This window comes from Mauremys mutica, chromosome 4, assembly GCF_020497125.1.
Source record: "Mauremys mutica isolate MM-2020 ecotype Southern chromosome 4, ASM2049712v1, whole genome shotgun sequence".
Taxonomy (NCBI): domain Eukaryota; kingdom Metazoa; phylum Chordata; order Testudines; family Geoemydidae; genus Mauremys; species Mauremys mutica.
In genome coordinates this window covers 112,447,783-112,465,989 of record NC_059075.1, presented here as the reverse complement: position 1 = coordinate 112,465,989, position 18,207 = coordinate 112,447,783, and the positions used below count along the sequence as shown (strand labels likewise).

Sequence of the window (18,207 nt, the reverse complement as noted above, 5' to 3'; positions counted from 1 at the left end):
TCTTGTGGAAGGAGAGTATCACATATTTGGAATTCCCTTAGCCCAACCTTGCATAATTGCCCAGAATTTACCAGTCCAGGCACCGAATCAATCTACCTTTCCTTTACCAAGATGAGGATGGGAAATGAAGCAGGTTTTCTTTGCCTCTCTCTAAAGAGTAATTTTGCACAGCTGCCTCAATCTTCTGAGCCACCCTTGTTTTCTCCATAGGAGAGCTTCATTTTGTGATACTGCTTAAAATGCCTTGACAGATAGAGCCAGTATTTTAAGGAGCTGAACCAAACCCGGTCTAAGTCAGTGCAGTGTTACCAACCCCTAGCCTTAAAACAACATGAGTCAACCCACCCGTGCCCCCACCACCCCAAAATCATGATTTAAAAAAATGGGGGGGGGTTGTTTAGCATTTAGGGTGCACTTTGGTCACATTTCTAAGCTTTCCTCTGCAACCACCAAGGCTAGAATATTTTTTTAAATTAAAGCTGGCATTCTCCCTTAATCATGTGACTCCAGAAGCTGGGGCTTTAAGGAAACACACAAAATGTCATGAGACTTACGATAAAATCACAAGAGTGGGCAACACTGCCCTGGGAATCTTTCCATAGATTTTAGTGGGCTTTGGATGGGGCCTAAAATGAACAGGGGTTCCCCAGGAGTGTCCTTTCTGCCTTCTTTTACCAGGCTGGCTGATTCTTTTAAAGGAAATGGTGTAGCCATGTCAGCCCCAGGATATTAGAGCAACAAGGTAGTTGAGATCATATGTTTGATGGGACCCACTTCTGCTGGTGAGAGAGACAAGGAGAGCTCTGTGTGGCTTGAAAGCTTGTCTCACACACCAACAGAAGTAGGTCCCATCAAAGATATGTCCTCACCCACCTTGTCCCTTTATATGGAGTCAGACTCACCCTGGCCTGTGGCCTAGCAGCTATCCCCCAGCTGGTTCTGATTTGGCAGTTTAATTATAATTAGTGATCCCAGCTGTGAAAGTCAGGACAGCCTACATGAAGAGGGAGACTGCGGTGAGGCTGTAGAGAGGTTTTACTGGTTGAAGAAGATCACCAGGATGGAGTTGCACCCCATGGTGGGTACCAGAAAGCTAGAGAGAGGTGCTCCAGAGGGGTTGGCCTTCCAGAGAAGGTGGGTGGAGCTAGGGGAGAGGCTGTGAGGAAGCAGCACAAAGAGGCTTAGGGGTAGAAAGTGGCCCAGGGAAATGGCTGTGTATCTGAAGGAGTAGGCCTAACTGCTTAATACAGGGTCCCTGGCCTAGAGCAGAGGGTGGGCCTATTCCCCTACCAGCCCTGAGGAAGGGGTATGCAAGTCTGATGTAAGGGCTGTTGTGTGTTCAGGGTGGGGCTGAAGATGGAATGTGAAGGACAAGCTGAGGAATAGTCCCAGCCTCTTGTTTTGGGACTTTCATTTGTACTTTTGTTACTCTGGAAGGGGTCTAGATCAGGTGGGACTTAGCCTGAGTCCATCCACAACTCAGCCCCCTGGTTATCTCAGAGCCCTAGTGAAAATCAACAGGGGTTTTAGGGGTGCAGATCTCTGCAATGCCATACTCTCTGCCATAACACCCCCTGGCACCAGGGCAACTGCTTACCCCCTGGCAGGAGCTAGGCTCCACAATGACTCTGAGGCAAACTGGCATAGAGTGACACCCACGGATACAGACTAACATGGCTACCCCTGAGACTTGGTAAAGAGTGGTTTCACTGGAACCAAACGAACAGTGCAAAGATTTACAGAACACAATAGCAGAGTAATGAGGAACTAAAACTTAGTGTGAGGGTCAGAGTGACCCTGTTTGGCAGCGGCTGGGCTCATTCCTGTGTTGCTCTGTCATAGCTTTGCAGAAGTGTGGAGTTCTCCTGCTACAGGCAAAGGGTGGCAGTTTCTTGTTGGACTCTTAGCTCACAACCTAATGGCTTTCTCCACTGTATCAGGGCTTTCATCAGTACAAACCTCCCAGGAAGATATCTCAAAACCGCATCTCCACCAGAGAGCATTCTTGTTCACACTAAGGGTACAGCTACGCAGCAGCTGGGAGGTGAGAGTCACAGCTCGGCTACATGTACCAGCTCAGCTTGAATTTGTGCCTGAGAATAGAAATGGGGCTGCAGTGGTATGGGCTCGCTGCCTGAGTATAATCCCGCCTGACCCCCGGGGTACGTACCTGGGCAGCTAGGCCCTGTGGCTGCAACCACACTACTGTTTTTAGGTGCTAGCTCAAGCATAGGAGTGTGTGCATGTGTGTGTTCACATACATACCTGAGCTGGGAAATACCTCACAGCTGCTGCATGGACATACCCTAAGAAGAGCCCTTCATAATGTTCTGCCAATGGAAAGGTACCATAAAGTGGCCGTGAACTTATGCCGCTAGAGCCGTGTGAAAGGGCCTTCTAGTAAGTGAGAATTACCCTCACACCTGATAAAGGGGGTGCTATGGGAGAGAGTAACTGCTGGCTGAACCACAGAGTAGAATCATGGGGCCATATTCTTTTGCCTTAGTAAATTGTGCTTGTGCAAATATCCCCTTCCCTTTCCCCCTCCTTCCCACTCAGGTGCAGCATCACTTGCAGTTGCAGGGGTTTGCACCTCCTGGATCAGTCCCAGGTGTCTGAATAGTCTCTTGCTCCATGTGTTTGCTGTCTGTGCTATTGTAACTGGACACTGAAACTCAGGCAGCCTTGGCTTGTACAGTTTGAGGTGTTTGTTTTATTGACTGGCCAATTTAGATGCTGGGGAAACAGACCTGCACAGTAGACATTAAAAAAAGCTCTGAGGTGGTGGTTACATGCTGATGCCAGGCTTTTTGGGTGGGAAATCCTCCCTCTGACATTGCATTTCAGTGTTGGGAGACTTCTGCCCTTTTTCTTCCATTGCCACCGGTGCCTCTCTGACCTACCACCCTCCATTCCTGTCCTGCGAATGTGTACATAGTTCCTCTCCAACGTAAGTCTGGCTGATGTCACCTGGGCCACAGCAAGGGCTCATTCTACTTTCAGGGCTTGCTGCAATATCCCTCTGTGTCGTGACATGCTGCGGTGCTGAATGGCATCTACTGTCTGCATGACTTCCATGCTAGGTGTTTGAGCCGTGAAATTCCTCCTCACAGTTAGCACTTTTATAGAGACCCAGTGGGGCTGGCTAAGCCCTGGTCTACACTATGGGGTTAGGTTGAATTTAGCTGTGTTAGGTCAATTTTTATAATGAATGCGTCTACACAAGCAACCCCGTTCCGTCGACCTAAAGGGCTCTTAAAATCGACTTCTGAACTCCTCCCCGGCAAGGAGAGAAGCGCTAAAATCGACCTTGCTGGGTTGCATTTGAGGTAGTGTGGACGCAAATTGATGGTATTGGCCTCCGGGAGCTAACCCAGAGTCTTACAGTGTGACTGCGCTGGACAGCACTTTGAACTCCGCTGCACTAGCCAGGTACACAGGAAAAGCCCCGGGAACTTTTGGATTTCATTTCCTGTTTGTTCAGCATAGCGAACTCAGCAGCATTCAGCAGCTCAGGTGACCGTGCAATCCCCCCAGAATCGTAGAGCATAGGGGGAGCATAGAAACATTCTATCATCTCCATCCCTGAGGTTATTTCAGATTAGAAGGTGAAAAAACCACACTCGTGATTACATGTTTTCTGAGCTCATGCAGTCCTCCTGCACTGATAGGGCACAGCTTAATTCATGGAGGCATTCAGTGGCAGAGGCCAGGAAAGAATTAAGTGAGCATGAAAAGCGGAGTCAGGACGCGATGCTGAGGCTAATGGGGGAGAAAACGGACATGATGAAGCATCTGTTGGAGCTGCAGGAAAGCCACCAAGAGCACAACCACCTACTGCATCCACTGTATAACCGCCTCCCCATGGTCCATAGCCTCCTCACCCAGATGCCCAAGAATGCAGGGGGCGGGGGGGGAGGCTCCGGGCACCCAGCCACTCCATTCCAGAGGATGGCCCAAGCAACAGAAGACTGTCATTCAGTTTGATTTTTAGTGTGGCTACAATAAGCAATGTGGCCTTGTCCTTCCCTCCTCCCCTACCCCACCCGGACTACCTTGTCCGTGATCTCATTTTTTTAAATTAATAAAGAAAGAATGCATGGTTTCAAAACAATAGTTACTTTATTTCAAAGCAGGGAGGGTGGTTGGCTTACAGGGAATTAAAATCAACAAAGGGGGTGGGTTTGCATCAAGGAGAAACACAACCAACTGTCACATTGAAGCCTGGCCAGTCATGAAACTAGTTTTCAAAGCCTCTCTGATGTGCAGCGCGCCTTGCTGCGCTCTTCTAATCACCCTGGTGCCTGGCTGCTCAAAATCAGATGCCAGGTGATTTGCCACAACCTCTCACTTCACCATAAACGTCTCCCCCTTACTCTCACAGATATTATGGAGCACACAACAAGCAGCAATAACAATGAGAATGGTGGTTGTGCTGAAGTCTGACCAACAGCGCCAGCGAGCTTTTAAACGTCCAAAGGCACATTCTACCATATCAACCATTCTGCTGTTGCTCATGCTTTCTGTGGTATGACATCTGCACGGGTAACCCAGGAAAAAAGGCACAAAACGATTATCTGCCGTTACTTTCACGGAGGGAGGGGTGACTGACAACATGTACCCAAAACTACCCGCAACAATGTTTTTGCCCCATCAGGCAGTGGGAGCTTAACCCTGAATTCCAATGGGTGGCGGAGACTGTGGGATAGCTACCTACAGTGCACCGCTCCGTAAGTCAATGCTAGCTGCAGTATTGAGGATGCACTCCGCCGACTTAATGCGCTTAGTGGGGACATAAGCAATCAACTGTATAAAATCGATTTCTAAAAATCAACTTCTATAAAATTGACCTAAATTCGTAGTGTAGCCATACCCTTAGAGACACGCTGCAGGAGCTTCTGCTGACTCTCTTCTTGGCTGCACTTTGTTCGCTCCAGAGTTTCCACGTTTTGGCAGCAAGTCACCCAGCGTGTGAAAATAAGCAAATGTGGCTAATGCAAAATTAAGCAGCTCTGCAGCATTACCATTCAGTCTAGAGCTTTCAAATGACTGACTTCCCAACAGAGGGGTCGTTCATGTACAGCGCACCCACCAGGTCCCGTCCTTCATTAGCTCTTACTGCCCTGTATCCTACTTGTATCTGTAACGAGCACTGTGGAAAACAAAACCAGCACCCTCTGCTGTATTTATTTGAAATAACAGGCTCTTCATTTTGCTTCTAGCATGAACTTGGGTCTCGGGAACTGCTGAACTAAGCCATCTGCAGGATCTTGTGGCCAGACACAATTCTCACTACGTATAAACTGAGAATGTGAAACTGATCAGGCCTGGCTGGCTGGCCTCAAAGAAGGGTATGTCTACACTGTAGCCTACCATGAGCTGCTCAGCCCGGGTAGACAGACTCCTGCTAGCAGGGCTTGAGTTACTGTGCTAAAAAGTAGCAATGTGGACGTCTCAGGCTCTGAAGCTTAGGAGGGGGTCAGGTGAGCTTGAGAGCCTGAGCTAGAATGTCCACACTGCTAATTTTAGCCCACTGAATCGCACAGGCATTGGCTTCTTCCTTTCCCCAGGGCTGCTCAGCCCCATGCACCCACCCCTGCTCTTCCTGCCCCCGCTCTGCTCCTGCCCCACCACTTCCGACCCAGTTCTGCCCTCTTCCCCGAGCGCACCCCATACCTGCTCCTCCCCCTCCCAGCGCCTCCTGCACGCCGTGGAACAGCTGATCGTGGTGAGCGGGAGGCACTGCGAGGGAAGGGGAAGAGCTGATCAGGGCTGCCGGTGGAGGGGAGGGGGGGGCAGCTGGCTGCTGGTGGGTGCTAAGCACCCACTAATTTTTTTCCGTGGATGCTCCAGCCCTGAACGGAGCCCTGCTAGCATGAGTCTGTCTGCCTACGCTGGGAGACTCTCCCAGTTGCAGTATAAACACACCCAAAAGCTAGGGCAGGGGCGTTCTGCTTTTGCAAGCTGCCTGCTTGGATCTGGCAACGAGATGACTTTGTGTATCAGTTCATTCATTAATAAGATGGGTCTATTCATAAATTCTTCACAGCAAGAAGGGACTTCTTTTAACACTGACGTATGCACTTCCTGTAACAAGAACCAATAGGAATAAGCCAGGGGCTGAAATGTCTGAGTTGTTCAAGTAGATGTGGGTCTGAGTTGCAAAATCCCAATGTGGATCTGAAGTTCGGTGGTGTGGTGGCCTAGGCTTCTCTGTGGAATGTCATAATGTACGATAGGGCCTGGTGTCCCTAGAGAAATCCAGGTTACAGCCTCCTTTGTCTAGCCTTATTCTTGCCATAGAAGATACCCAAGACTCTGGGAGCTGATGTGCGTGGGCTGGACAACTTTCTTGAAAATGTCCATCTCATTCAAGCCCTGATCCAGCAAAGCACTTAAGCTCAGGTTTTGTTTTAAGGGCCTGGGTCGTCCCATTGACATCAACCGGTTTTCAGGAATACTTAGTTAAGCAAAGCGTAAGTGCTTTGCTGGCAAGGGCCTCCATGAGAACCTGTTGAAAATGATGCTACTTTGCAGTGGGAGGGAGAACAAAGATTTTGTGATCAGACTGGCCTGACCTTCCCCTGCATGATCTTGCCCTCAATGACGGTCAAGAAACCCAAGACTAGGAGTCAGGAGATGGTTTAATTCCTGGTTCTGACTTCTCTGTGTAAGCCCAGGCAAATCACTTTCTCTCGGTCTAGTTCCCCATCTGTAAATTGGGGACAATACTTCCTGTCCCCGTAGGGATTTGTTCATGTCTGCAAAGAGCTGGAATGTGCAATGGAAGCTGGAGTAATCACTGGGTTATTCTAGTGCCTGCTGTGCTCCCCTCAGTGTAGCTGAGAAAGTTGAGTGGGGATGAATGCTGCAGACAGTGGAGGCAGGAAGTAGAAAGGGACGGGACGGCAGCCTTCAGGTTAAAATATGGGACAGGAAGGCAGCAGAGCTCGGTTTTAGTGCTGGCTCTGCCAGGAGTTTCCTGTGACCTGTCATTTCACTTCTGTGACTTGGTCTCCCTGTTAGGTAGGAGTTAGCTCAATTTTTTTTTCCAAATTCACAGGGGCATGGGCAGGGCCGGATTAACTTTTTGTGGGCCCGGCGCCAAACATATTTGTGGGTCCCCATTGGGGAAATGGGGCATGTGATGGGGGGGGCGATCCACAGAGCAAGGGGTTGGTTGGGGGCAATGAGGCGTAGTGCAGCAGGAGTGCCCCTAGTCAGCCCAGCACAAGGGCATTGTTTACAAACCCACAACTGCTAGACACACACTGGCCCGTCCAGCCCTGTGCTGCCAGCACGCCCCTTCCACACTGCCCCCCTGCCCGGTGCCCTGCCCCTATGCCCAGCGCCCCCTCAGCCAGAGACTTCCCCCACAGATCCCTATGCCCAATGCCCCCAGACCTGCTATGCCCAGCACCCCCTGCCCAGACACCCCTCCCGCTGACCTCCCACCACAGCTGCACAGCACCCTGCACACCATACTCCCTGCCCAGCTCCCCACCCACAGATCCCCTACTGTCCATCACCCCTTCACAGTCCCATCATCACAGCTATACAGCGCCCCATATTCCTGAGGGAATTCTGCATCAAATTCTGTACATAATATTTTAAAATTCTGCAATTTTTTTTCTTTTTTTTTTTTACAATAAATAAATGTGGAAGCTCCACAGTGGCAGTGGGGAGCACAGGCCACTGAGGTGGGAGAATTCCCTGCAGCCTCCCCTCCCCCCAGGACAGGGACTTGGCAGTGAGGCTGAACCTGACCCTGACACAGCACAAGGGCCAGGCCTGCCACAGAAACACCCTGGGGCCCTGCCCCTTTTGCGCCAGGCACACCAGATGTGGGCAGGGAGGCTCAGCCTGGCAGCAGGATCCAAGTGCAGAGGGACTTAGTGTGGGGGGATCCAGATGGGGGTAAGAGGGTTCTGTGTGGGGCAGTCTGGGTGCAGGCAGCTCAGTGGGGGATCTGGATGCACAGGGAGGTTCCAGGTGCAGGGGCAATGGGAGTCTCCGGGGGGGACCAAGTGAAAGTGGTTGGAGCTCAGCGGGTGATCTGGATGCAGGAGAGGTGGGGTTCATTTGGGTGGGGGTCCAGGTGTAGGTGGTTGGGGCTCAGTGGGGAGGGTGTCTGGAGGGGCTCATCGGGGTGGTACAGATGCAGGCATAGGTGCTGACTTTTGGTTTTGCCGGTGGGTGCCCCATCCTGGCCCTGCCCCCTTCCCCAAGGCCCCGCCCTCACCCTGCCCCACTCCACCTCTTTCTGTCCCCTCCTGCTTTGAAGGCGAGGTGTGTGTTTGGGGGGACTCAGCCTCCCCCCCAAACTGGCAATTTTCAGCATATTTATACACTTCTTTCATCTTCTGTTATTGAATGTGTGTCTATCATTGGCATCTTAACAATGCAATCATTATTAAAATGGTAATGCAATATATCATGACATTATCATGAATTACAGTATATTAAAATCATTGCACTCAGCTACAAGCTGTCTTCACTAACATCCCAGTTTAAAGACATTATGTTCGCTCTGGGCTTCACACCCGCTTACGGCCTGTTTGGGAGCTGTGGGCCACTGATGGCTGTGGGAAGACGGTGGATGGGAGGGGCAAGCAGTGGAGAGTCTTTCCCCTCTCTCTTCCTCTTTCTCCTGGGTCCTTTCGCTCTCCCTGCCCCTTTCCCTTTCTCTTGTTTCTTCCCTAAGTCCTTGCTCCCCTTCCTGATGTTTCCTCCTTCTTGCTTCCCACCCATGTCCCTTTTCCCATCTCTCTCTGCTCCCCACCTCCTAGTGGCTCTGTCTAGTGCCTGCTCTCACCCACACACTCAGCGGCAGAGGAGATTCCCTTCTCCTTGGGTGGGAAGGGTTGCCTAGTGGTTAAGGCACAGGCCTCAGGCTCAGGTGTTCTGGGTTTGATTCTCTGCTCTGCCACAGAGTTCCTGCTTAGCCTTGGGAAAGTCACTTCACCTCTGTGTGCCCTAGATCCCACCTGCCAAATGGCGCTAATGCTGACTCTGTCTCCTAGGCTAAATCCATTCGTGGTGGTGTGATGATGGGGGAAATGGCAATACCAAGGTGGGTAGATTTGGGCTGAATTTCTCCACAGCCTGAGAGTAAGAGCCAGCTCCATGCAGGGTGAATGGGAGAGAGAGGGGGGCTCAGGCCAGCTCCGCACAGAGTGGGGTCAGAGCTTCAGCCCTGTAGCTTCTGCCACTAGGGTGGCTGAGGCTCCCGAGCCAAGGACTTCAGCCCCACATCTTCTGCCAGAGTCCAGGGCTTCTCTCCCTCCGCCCTCCCCAGCGCAGCTCCTGCTGGGTCCAGGGCTTCTCCTCCCCTTAATCTACCACTGCACCGAGCCCTAGCCTAGCTGGGCTCCCTTGGGTCATCTGATGCCTGCTGTGGCCAGAGTCGAGCCTGGCTGGCAGGGAGCAGCCATACACATGGACGCCATGGCCATCAGCCCAAGAGCTGTGCAGTGGCCCTAGGTGAGCAGGCGCTGGCTGTGCTGCTGCTGCTAGCCCAGCACTCCTGCCCACACCAACCCTAAGGCAGCTTTTTGTTTGTTTGTTGTGAGACTCACTCAGCCCCTGTGAGACTCAGAGAGGCACAAAACAGTTGATCTGAGCCTGCCTGCCAAACAGCTGATTGCAGCTGCGCGCAGGCTACCCATATAAAACAGCTCATCTGCTGAGGCACCCGCAAAACAGTCGGGCTGGCCGGGGCCCCTTCTGACTCTGGGCCTGGCGCCATGGTAAACCCGATACTGGGTGTGGGAGCAGTAAGGGCCTTCTCCTGCTCCCATTGGACCAAATGACAAAACTCCCGTTGACTGCCATGGTGCAGGATCATTACATTCATTAAGATTTGAGAGGCACTCAGACCACGGAGCTGAGTGCCATAAAAATGCCCATAAACAAGGGCCAAATTATGACATACTTCCTCCTGATGAATCCTCAGCAAGAGAGTCCCACTGAAGACAGAGAGGAGAAGTCGTCTTGGCGTGAGGTGCTACCAACGTGATTAATGCATCTGGTTTAATGTCAGTCCTAGGCTAAAGTGGGAGAGATTGGGAGTTTGGGGTAAATTGGGCAGCACAGGAGGAATAAGTGACCCCAACTCTGTAGAATTGCGGGGAAGGAACAGAGAAGATCTCAAGATGGGAGGTGCTGAACAGGCAGATGGATGAGATTACAGTAACCGGAATGAGTCCTTTTTCAATTTGTCCTGAGTCCAGGAATTAAGTATCATCACAGTACGTCTTCCCTTTCAATATCTCTGCACAAAGCTGAGTCACTTGCACCATCTACTGGATTTGCTGTCCATTACCAGCTTGAGGATGTAACAAAAACACTTCATAAAAGCAGTAACACACTTGCAAGAAGGGCGTGTCACTGTGCTGTGAGATGCACTTGATTTTTTGGGGGTGGGGGAAGAGGATGGCTGAATAATAATCAAAATGGCAATACCCACATAGAGCACCGCCTTTTACCCAGAGTTTCGGCATATTCTGCTAACGTTAAGTAAGGCACGTAAGGGGTACATAGGCATTGCATTGCTCATCGCTCAAATGCAGCCACCTCTGTTGTGGAATGTGGTGGCTGTTTAACAGTGCACAGAACACTCTTTGGGACAGGAGGAGCTGAATGCTGTTTCCAGCTGAAATGTCTATGGAATTCATGGATGCAGAATACAATCACAGAGGTTTGAATTTAGCCTGGATGCTGCAGTCCTGCCCTTATTAATAATGCTGTGTGCTTTGATGACCTGAGTTTAAGACCTGAATTTCTGTGTGATGTGAAGGATAGCTGAAGGTGTGTTTCGCTGAATTTACCACAACATACTCAAAGCATGTAAATGTCCCATGTTACTGCATACTTAGTCACTTTATATATTAGGATCCCTATGTGTGACAATTTAATTACTGATATTGGCTGTACATTAGCCTAATCAGTGGACTGTTGCTTTAATATATAAGGTTATTGGTGCAGCATGATGTTAGTTACACGACAGTACATCCATCATGTTGGAGTGGATTGAAAATTCGATTCGGGTGCTGAAGAATTCCCAGCTCTCCATCTGGAGTAGGATAGGGTATAAAAACCACTGAGAGGATGGAAGATATCTGCTCTTGTGAATGAGTGAGAGAGATTGGCTTGGAAAAGAGTTTATTCATTTTATAGCACATTAATAGAATAGTGGGTGAGGGTCTTTGTGCTTTGACCATTGTAACTAGCATTGTATTTTGAAAGAGCTTCTTTTTGTGGTATGAAAACCATCTCTTTTGGTTTGCTGTCTCATGTTAAGTATTGATCCTTGGCACACACCGGTAGCCACTTTCATCCAGGAATCTCAAAGCACTGAGTGAACTTACCTTCACAAATACAAGTAGGAGGTAGATAAGTATTAACTCACTTTTCCTACTGGATAAAATAATCCACAGAGAGTCCACAGCAAGACAAGTGATAGTTTGGGAATAAAACCTGAACTCCTGGTTCACAGTTCCTAATAACTAGATACAGCCACCTTCCAAATAAAAACCCAGGCATCCTGACTCCCGTGGGTCCCAGCTATAACCAGTAGGTGACACTCCTGATCTGAGCCAGATTTTCAGAACTGCAGGTGCAGAACCACATACCAGATTACAGTTTACAGTTGTGTTAATTGCACATGCAAATTTCACATACATTTTTGCACGCATGTGACCATTTGCACTGCAAATCTGACTTAGTGTTTTCCACGTTCTGCTTTCTGGCTTTTCTTACCAAAAGTTTAAACCATTTTTTCTAACCATGTTTTAATTTTCTGTTTGGGTGTTTCCAGGTGCTTTAGTATTGTGATCAGGTTTATGCTTTCATATGTATGAATATCAGGGGCATATGCGGCTTCTAATCAATGCATTTAGCTCTCAAAGCCATCAAATAGGCTCAAGATCACTCTGTGGATCCAAGTGATTTACAAAAGAATATCATGGGCTATTTTCTATTGTGTATCATTTGTTGTAATCAATCACACTTTTCCTGTGTGCAGATTTTATTTTTCCCGGGGAAGTTCCTGCTAATCTCATAGTTGTGAGGACAGTGTACTTCATTGGAAAGAATGAGCTGATCATTTGCAACATAATGCTGTTATGGCAGTGACCAGTATCCCTGCAACCATAAGGGGCCAGTAAGTGTATGCACAATTGTTTTGGATAGACATAGGCACATAATTCATAGCAAATTCTCCATGAGCAGCCCTATGATTTTCTGAAATGCAAATACCTGTTGCAGGGAAATAATGTTTAGTTTGTAAGTTCACAAATAGTTCATTCATATATATTTTTAAAACTGCCTAAAGTTAGGCTCCTAAATCCATATTTAGTCACTTAAGTAGAATGGGAGCTGCTGGCTGCTCAATGCTTTTGAATATTGATCAGTTTATTTAGGTGCCTATAAACAGTGTTGGAAGCCTGACTTTAGGGCACGCATCTTTTAAATTCCTGGCCTGTATTTGATATCTGAGCACATGGGCTGGTGTTGATTGGACACAGGGTCGGATTAAGACCTTTAGAGGCCCTAAGCACTGAAAAGATTATGGTGCCCCCTCTCCCCCATATGTAATTCAAAATAAAAACAATACTATACCGTAAAATACAATTTTATTTTTTGAAATGACACAAAACTTACATGTATGCTGAAATTAAAATAGCTTCTTTATAGATTTTCTGATTGCAAAATTCTGGATAAGTTCATCGAAGCTGACTTGACGAAGCATGTCTGCTTCCATACGCAATAGGGAAAGTGAATCAAGTCTGTCCTGACACATTGTGTTCTCTGAGGGTTTTTTATTCTCTTCAGCTGAGAAAAAGAGCATTCTGTGGAGCAGTTAGTAATCATCAATGTTAGAAAAATACGTAGTGCGATCTCTACATTTAGAAATACACATTGTATTCCGTCTTTCAATATTGTGTCATGAAGATCAATGTGACTGAATTTCCTTTTTCCTGTTTCATTAAACTTTGCGCGCATATAACAGTGGAACTGCTGTACTTCTCCACAGAGATTCATGTTCAAGTCAACGGGGTATGAGTCAACTAGCTTTTGGGAACCTTGTGAATACTGTTCATCAGATAAATCCATATCGTTTAGAAAATAAAATCTACTTGATACTTCTTTGTACACTTCACCTCTCCTCTTCATATGAGCTTCAAGTGCATCAATTATAGCGTAGTAAGTAGATCCGCGAAATTTGTCTCTAGGATTCAATGCTGTTTCTGTTGCACTGCTATCATTTGCTTGTTTTTTCCTGATTTGCTTGCGGGACTGGGCTTCTTTGTAGTTAGTATCAGGCAAGATATCTTTTGATATGTCTTCAAATCTTTCGAAATCATTCCTCAAAGTGTGTAAGTGGTTTGCTAATGATTGACAGAGGTCTGCACATGTTTTCAAATCCAATTCTTTTTCTTGGAGAGCTTGACTTGTGTGGTAAAAGTGTTGTAAAATTTCATTCCACATGGTCAACATGAATACAAACTCTAGTTCTTGCATCTTGTTTGCAATGTTTTCTGCCTCTCGTATAGTTTCTCCCTTTTGTGATTGGTCTTCAGCTATACTTTCTAATGCATCCACAATCTTTGAGTAGGATTCCAGAATTGCACTTATTGCCACTGCATGTGCCTCCCGGCGAGTATTAGAAAGAGATTTCAGCACACGATCATTGCCCAAATATGTTTTAAGAACTGCCCATCAGTGTGTTGAGGCAGAGAAAAATGTCTAAAGTAACTGGACTGTTGAGAAAAACCTTACTGCCACCGGACAACAATCAACAGCACTGAGGCCAACAAGATTGAGAGAGTGTGCAGCACACGGTATGAATATGGCATATTTGTTCTGTTCTAAAAGCTTCTTCTGCATTCCTTGATAACACCCTGACATGTTGGCAGCGTTGTCATAAGACTGACCTCTGCACTTTGAGAAATCTATTTTGCAAACTTGGCACAGATAATGCAGTACTTGATTTGCCATTTCTTCACCAGTGTGGCTTTTCAAATTGAGGAACGTTATAAATCATTCAACTGGTTTTCCATCTGTGGGAGACACATATCTTAGTACAATACTCAACTGATCAATATGTGAAAGATCAGGTGTAGAGTCGACAGAGAAACTGAAGTACCCAGCAGTACTTATTTCATCCACAATAGCTGAACAAACTTTGTCACTCATTAGACCAATGAGTTCATCACATATTGTCTTGGATAGGTATGATGGGTTACCTTTGCCAGCATTCCCATATTTTGAGATATGGCATGTTAAAAATGGGTCAAACTGAGCCACAAGCTCCAACACTCCTAAGAAATTTCCATTCTGCAATGATCCAGATGTGTCATTTGATCTCCGGAAAGGCAGACCACATTCAGCTAATGTTTGAAGAACGGCTATAACACGCTGCAAGACATGTTGTCAGTATTCACGCTCCCCTTTAATTTGTTCTTCCAATTTTTGTGTCAATCCAAAGCCCTGTCTTCGATTTAAATATGTCAACATTGAATCTCTGTGAGTAGTGCTATTTTCATGTTGTTCAATTAAAACAGTATTCCACCAGTCACTAAATCCATCTGCAGCAAACTGGGATGTTGAAGGTTTATATGCAAAAAGTTTGCAAACAAAACAGTACACAGACCCTGTTGATGGTGAATACAGTAGCCATTCACAAGTGTATTTCTCACCATTCGCTTTCATGCCAAAAAATATTTTTTGTGGACAATATCTTGTTTGTTTGCTACTGGTAAATGTCTGACGTGATTTCTCAAATGGCCCAGTGTGGTGTTGACAGTCATTTGGTCCACGATCTATCCAGTAAGCTACATCATCGGTACTGAAATCAACCCACACACCAGGATCTTTTCTCCTATTATTTACAGCATGAGCAGGTTCAATCTCTGACACATCCACACCTTCTAGAACAATGTCTGTTTTTACCACCAGGAGTAGGATGATCAGTTACAGTCTCTGATTTCCTTGCATTATTTCAATCTACGTTAGTAGGACACCCCCCTGGTTTAGGTGGGGATGAGTAATACAAAGAGAACAGAAAACCGGGGAACAGTGTGTAGTGGAGTGTAAGGAAGTCTAACAAAGTTCTGATTTTTCCCATGATTACTACTTCGATGATGTTTCAAAAAAAGCAAATACCTCTTTTTTTGGTGCCCCCTGCTTTGCTGGTGCCCTAAGCACCCTAATAATCCTTGTACAAAATATCCCTTGTGAGATATCATTTAAAAACTAGGTTTCAGAGTAGCAGCCGTGTTAGTCTGTATCCACAAAAAGAACAGGAGTACTTGTGGCACCTTAGAGACTAACGAATTTATTTGGGCATAAGCTTTCGTGGGCTACAGCCCACTTCTTCGGATGCATAGAATGGAACATATAGTGAGGAGATATATATACCCATACAAAGAGCATGAAAAGGTGGGAATTGTCTTACCAACTCTGAGAGGCCAATTAAGTAAGAGAAAAAAACTTTTGAAGTGATAATCAAGATAGCCCAGTACAGACAGTTTGATAAGAAGTGTGAGAATACTTACAAGGGGAGATAGATTCAATGTTTGTAATGGCTCAGCCATTCCCAGTCCCTATTCAAGCCTAAGTTGATTGTATCTAGTTTGCATATCAATTCCAGCTCAGCAGTTTCTCATTGGAGTCTGTTTTTGAAGCTTTTCTGTTGCAAAATTGCCACCCATAGGTCTGTCATTGAATGACCAGACAGGTTAAAGTGTTCTCCTACTGGTTTTTGAGTATTATGATTCCTGATGTCAGATTTGTGTCCATTAATTCTTTTGCGTAGAGACTGTCCGGTTTGGCCAATGTACACGGCAGAGGGGCAAATCCTACATGCATGTGAGTAAATTTACTCATGGGAGGAGTCCCATTGACTTAAATGCGGATTATTTGTGCAAGTATAGTTTAATCCTGCAAACACTTACGCACTTGAGAAACTGTTAATAATTCATCAGTTTCATATAATGCTGTTAATACACTTGGGATCAAATTCTGTGAGCATCCACTGAAGTCAATGTACCTTTGTGCAAGGGCACCATGTGATTCTTGGCACCATTAGTGTGAAAGTTTGAATGCACTGGGATGGACTCTTGCCTGTACTGGAACTCTACCTTCTTGATAAAGTCTTGTCTCTCTGATCTGTAGTTTCCTGGTTAATAAAAGGGATCAGGAATCTTGCAGTTGGGCTCTTTGCCACGCGTCATCAGTCAGAAACTTTTCAAGTCATTATGCCACATGAAAGCCGCTCCAAGCTCTGTATACAGTAGGCAGCATGACTGATCTGTGCCTAAAATTAGCAGGGTTCTGATGTCGGCTGAGCAGCGCCACAAAAAGAAAACAGTATGGGCCTTTCCTACCCTCACCTCTCTTCTTTTCCCCCATGGCAAGTATTCTCCTTGTTCCTTTCCGTGCTCCCTTGTATCCACCTGCCCACCTTCCTGCCTTTCACTCCATACACACAACTTACAAAAAAGACTGTTTGCCTGGCACTGACTCCTCTTCTTCCCTGCCACCACCATCAGTCTATCAGGACTATGCTGGGAACACACTCTATATAGCATCAGCACCGAGTACACTTCTTGTAATCAGCTCTCTATTCTTAGGGTACGTCCAGACTACCCGCCATATTGGCAGGTAGCGATCAATTTATCGGGGATCGCTATATCGCATCTCATCTAGACGCGATATAGTGATCCCCGAACGAGCTCCCCGTCGACTCCGGAACTCCACCGGAGAGAGCGGCAGTAGCGGAGTCAGCGGGGGAGCCGTGGATGTCGATCCCGCGCGGTGAGGACGGGAGGTAAGTTGGAATAAGATACTTTGACTTCAGCTACGGTATTCCCATAGCTGAAGTTGCGTATCTTACATCGACACCCCCCCCCCCCCAGTGTAGACCAGGCCTTACAGTGCATATTTTCCCATGGGATGTAGAGGAAGTCCCCTTTTTTGAGTGAAGCTAGTCTAGGAAAAGCGCTGAAGAATATAAACTAGACAGAGGGACAATCTGGCCCTGGACTAGATGATCTAGCAGGGCCTTTTCCATCTCAAAGCACAGGTGTAAACCAGGTTAGCTCTATTGACTTCTGCCTAAAAGCTAGGCTGACTTACAGTAGCTGAGGGTCTGCTCCTAGAAGGCTGTGACAGAGCCTGAAGTCCAGTGATGATGGAGAGGTTGGTGCACTAGGGGATGTATCTTTTCATGTGCTGTGTATTTATACGGCCTACTGTATTTTCCACTCCAGGCATCTGATGAAGTGGGTTCTAGCCCTCGAAAGCTTATGCCCAAATTAATTCGTTAGTCTCTAAGTATGCCACAAGGACTCCTCGTTGGCTTTTTTTAAGTGACATGGAAGAGAGATTCTCTCTTGCCCTGCACCTTGTGCTGTCAATTGTCGTGTCCGTCCCCCCACCCCACACAAAGGTGGGTTTCAAAAGCTACTAAATCAGAATGGTAACTATTGCATCCACTCTTCCCTGGGCCAGTAGCAGCGCAAGAATCTGGCCCGGGTTATTTTGGGCCAGTAGCAGTACAAGGTCAAAAAAACTAGGACCAGGAGTGAGCCAAAGCCAAAGGGAACACTGGGACAACTTCCACAGTAAACAATTCTCATCTGGGATTGTATTGCAGTGGAGAGGGCTGCCCGTTCCATACCCTCCTGTATGATGTTGATTCAAGGTGACAGGCTCAGCAATTTGCTATTGAGAAATTTTTGTGATGTCAATGGACGCTTTATGCTTTTACAGCCTGAGATCCTTTTATGCAGATGGGGCTAATGCTTGTCTTCCTCCATTATCTGATAAACTCTATGTATTCTAAGCCACAGAGACTTCCTTGTCTAACTCCCACCCTCTGCGAGGCAGCTGCTCCATGGAAACCCAGGTGTGGTCATTCAAACACACAGATTCAGCAGCCAAAGTACAGTAACACTACGGGATATTAATAGAGACCAGAGGAGAAAGGTGAAAACAAAGTCCAGAAGATAACTTGTCTGCCTGACTTCAGTGGGCCTGCATGGGTGTAAATGAGTTGGATTTTGCCCCAAATTTGCACCCCAGCTTATCAATACATGTACAATTCTGTTTTGCCTTTTGATGATGATGATGAGTGTCTTAAAACAGAGTTCTGCTGTCAGCTACAATGGTGTCAATTGGAGTAACCCCACTGAAGCCAGT

At 47.0% G+C, this 18,207-nt stretch overlaps 1 long non-coding RNA gene across 1 annotated transcript in view; it reads left to right on the top strand.

Moving 5' to 3' along the window:
- Positions 1-1,006: 1,006 nt before the first annotated feature.
- LOC123368208 overlaps positions 1,007-18,207 on the top strand; it is a 42,682-nt gene continuing 25,481 nt past the window's right edge. Inside the window, exon 1 of the long non-coding RNA XR_006578716.1 lies at positions 1,007-1,078. This is a non-coding gene — a long non-coding RNA (uncharacterized LOC123368208). The remainder of the gene's footprint in view (positions 1,079-18,207) is intronic.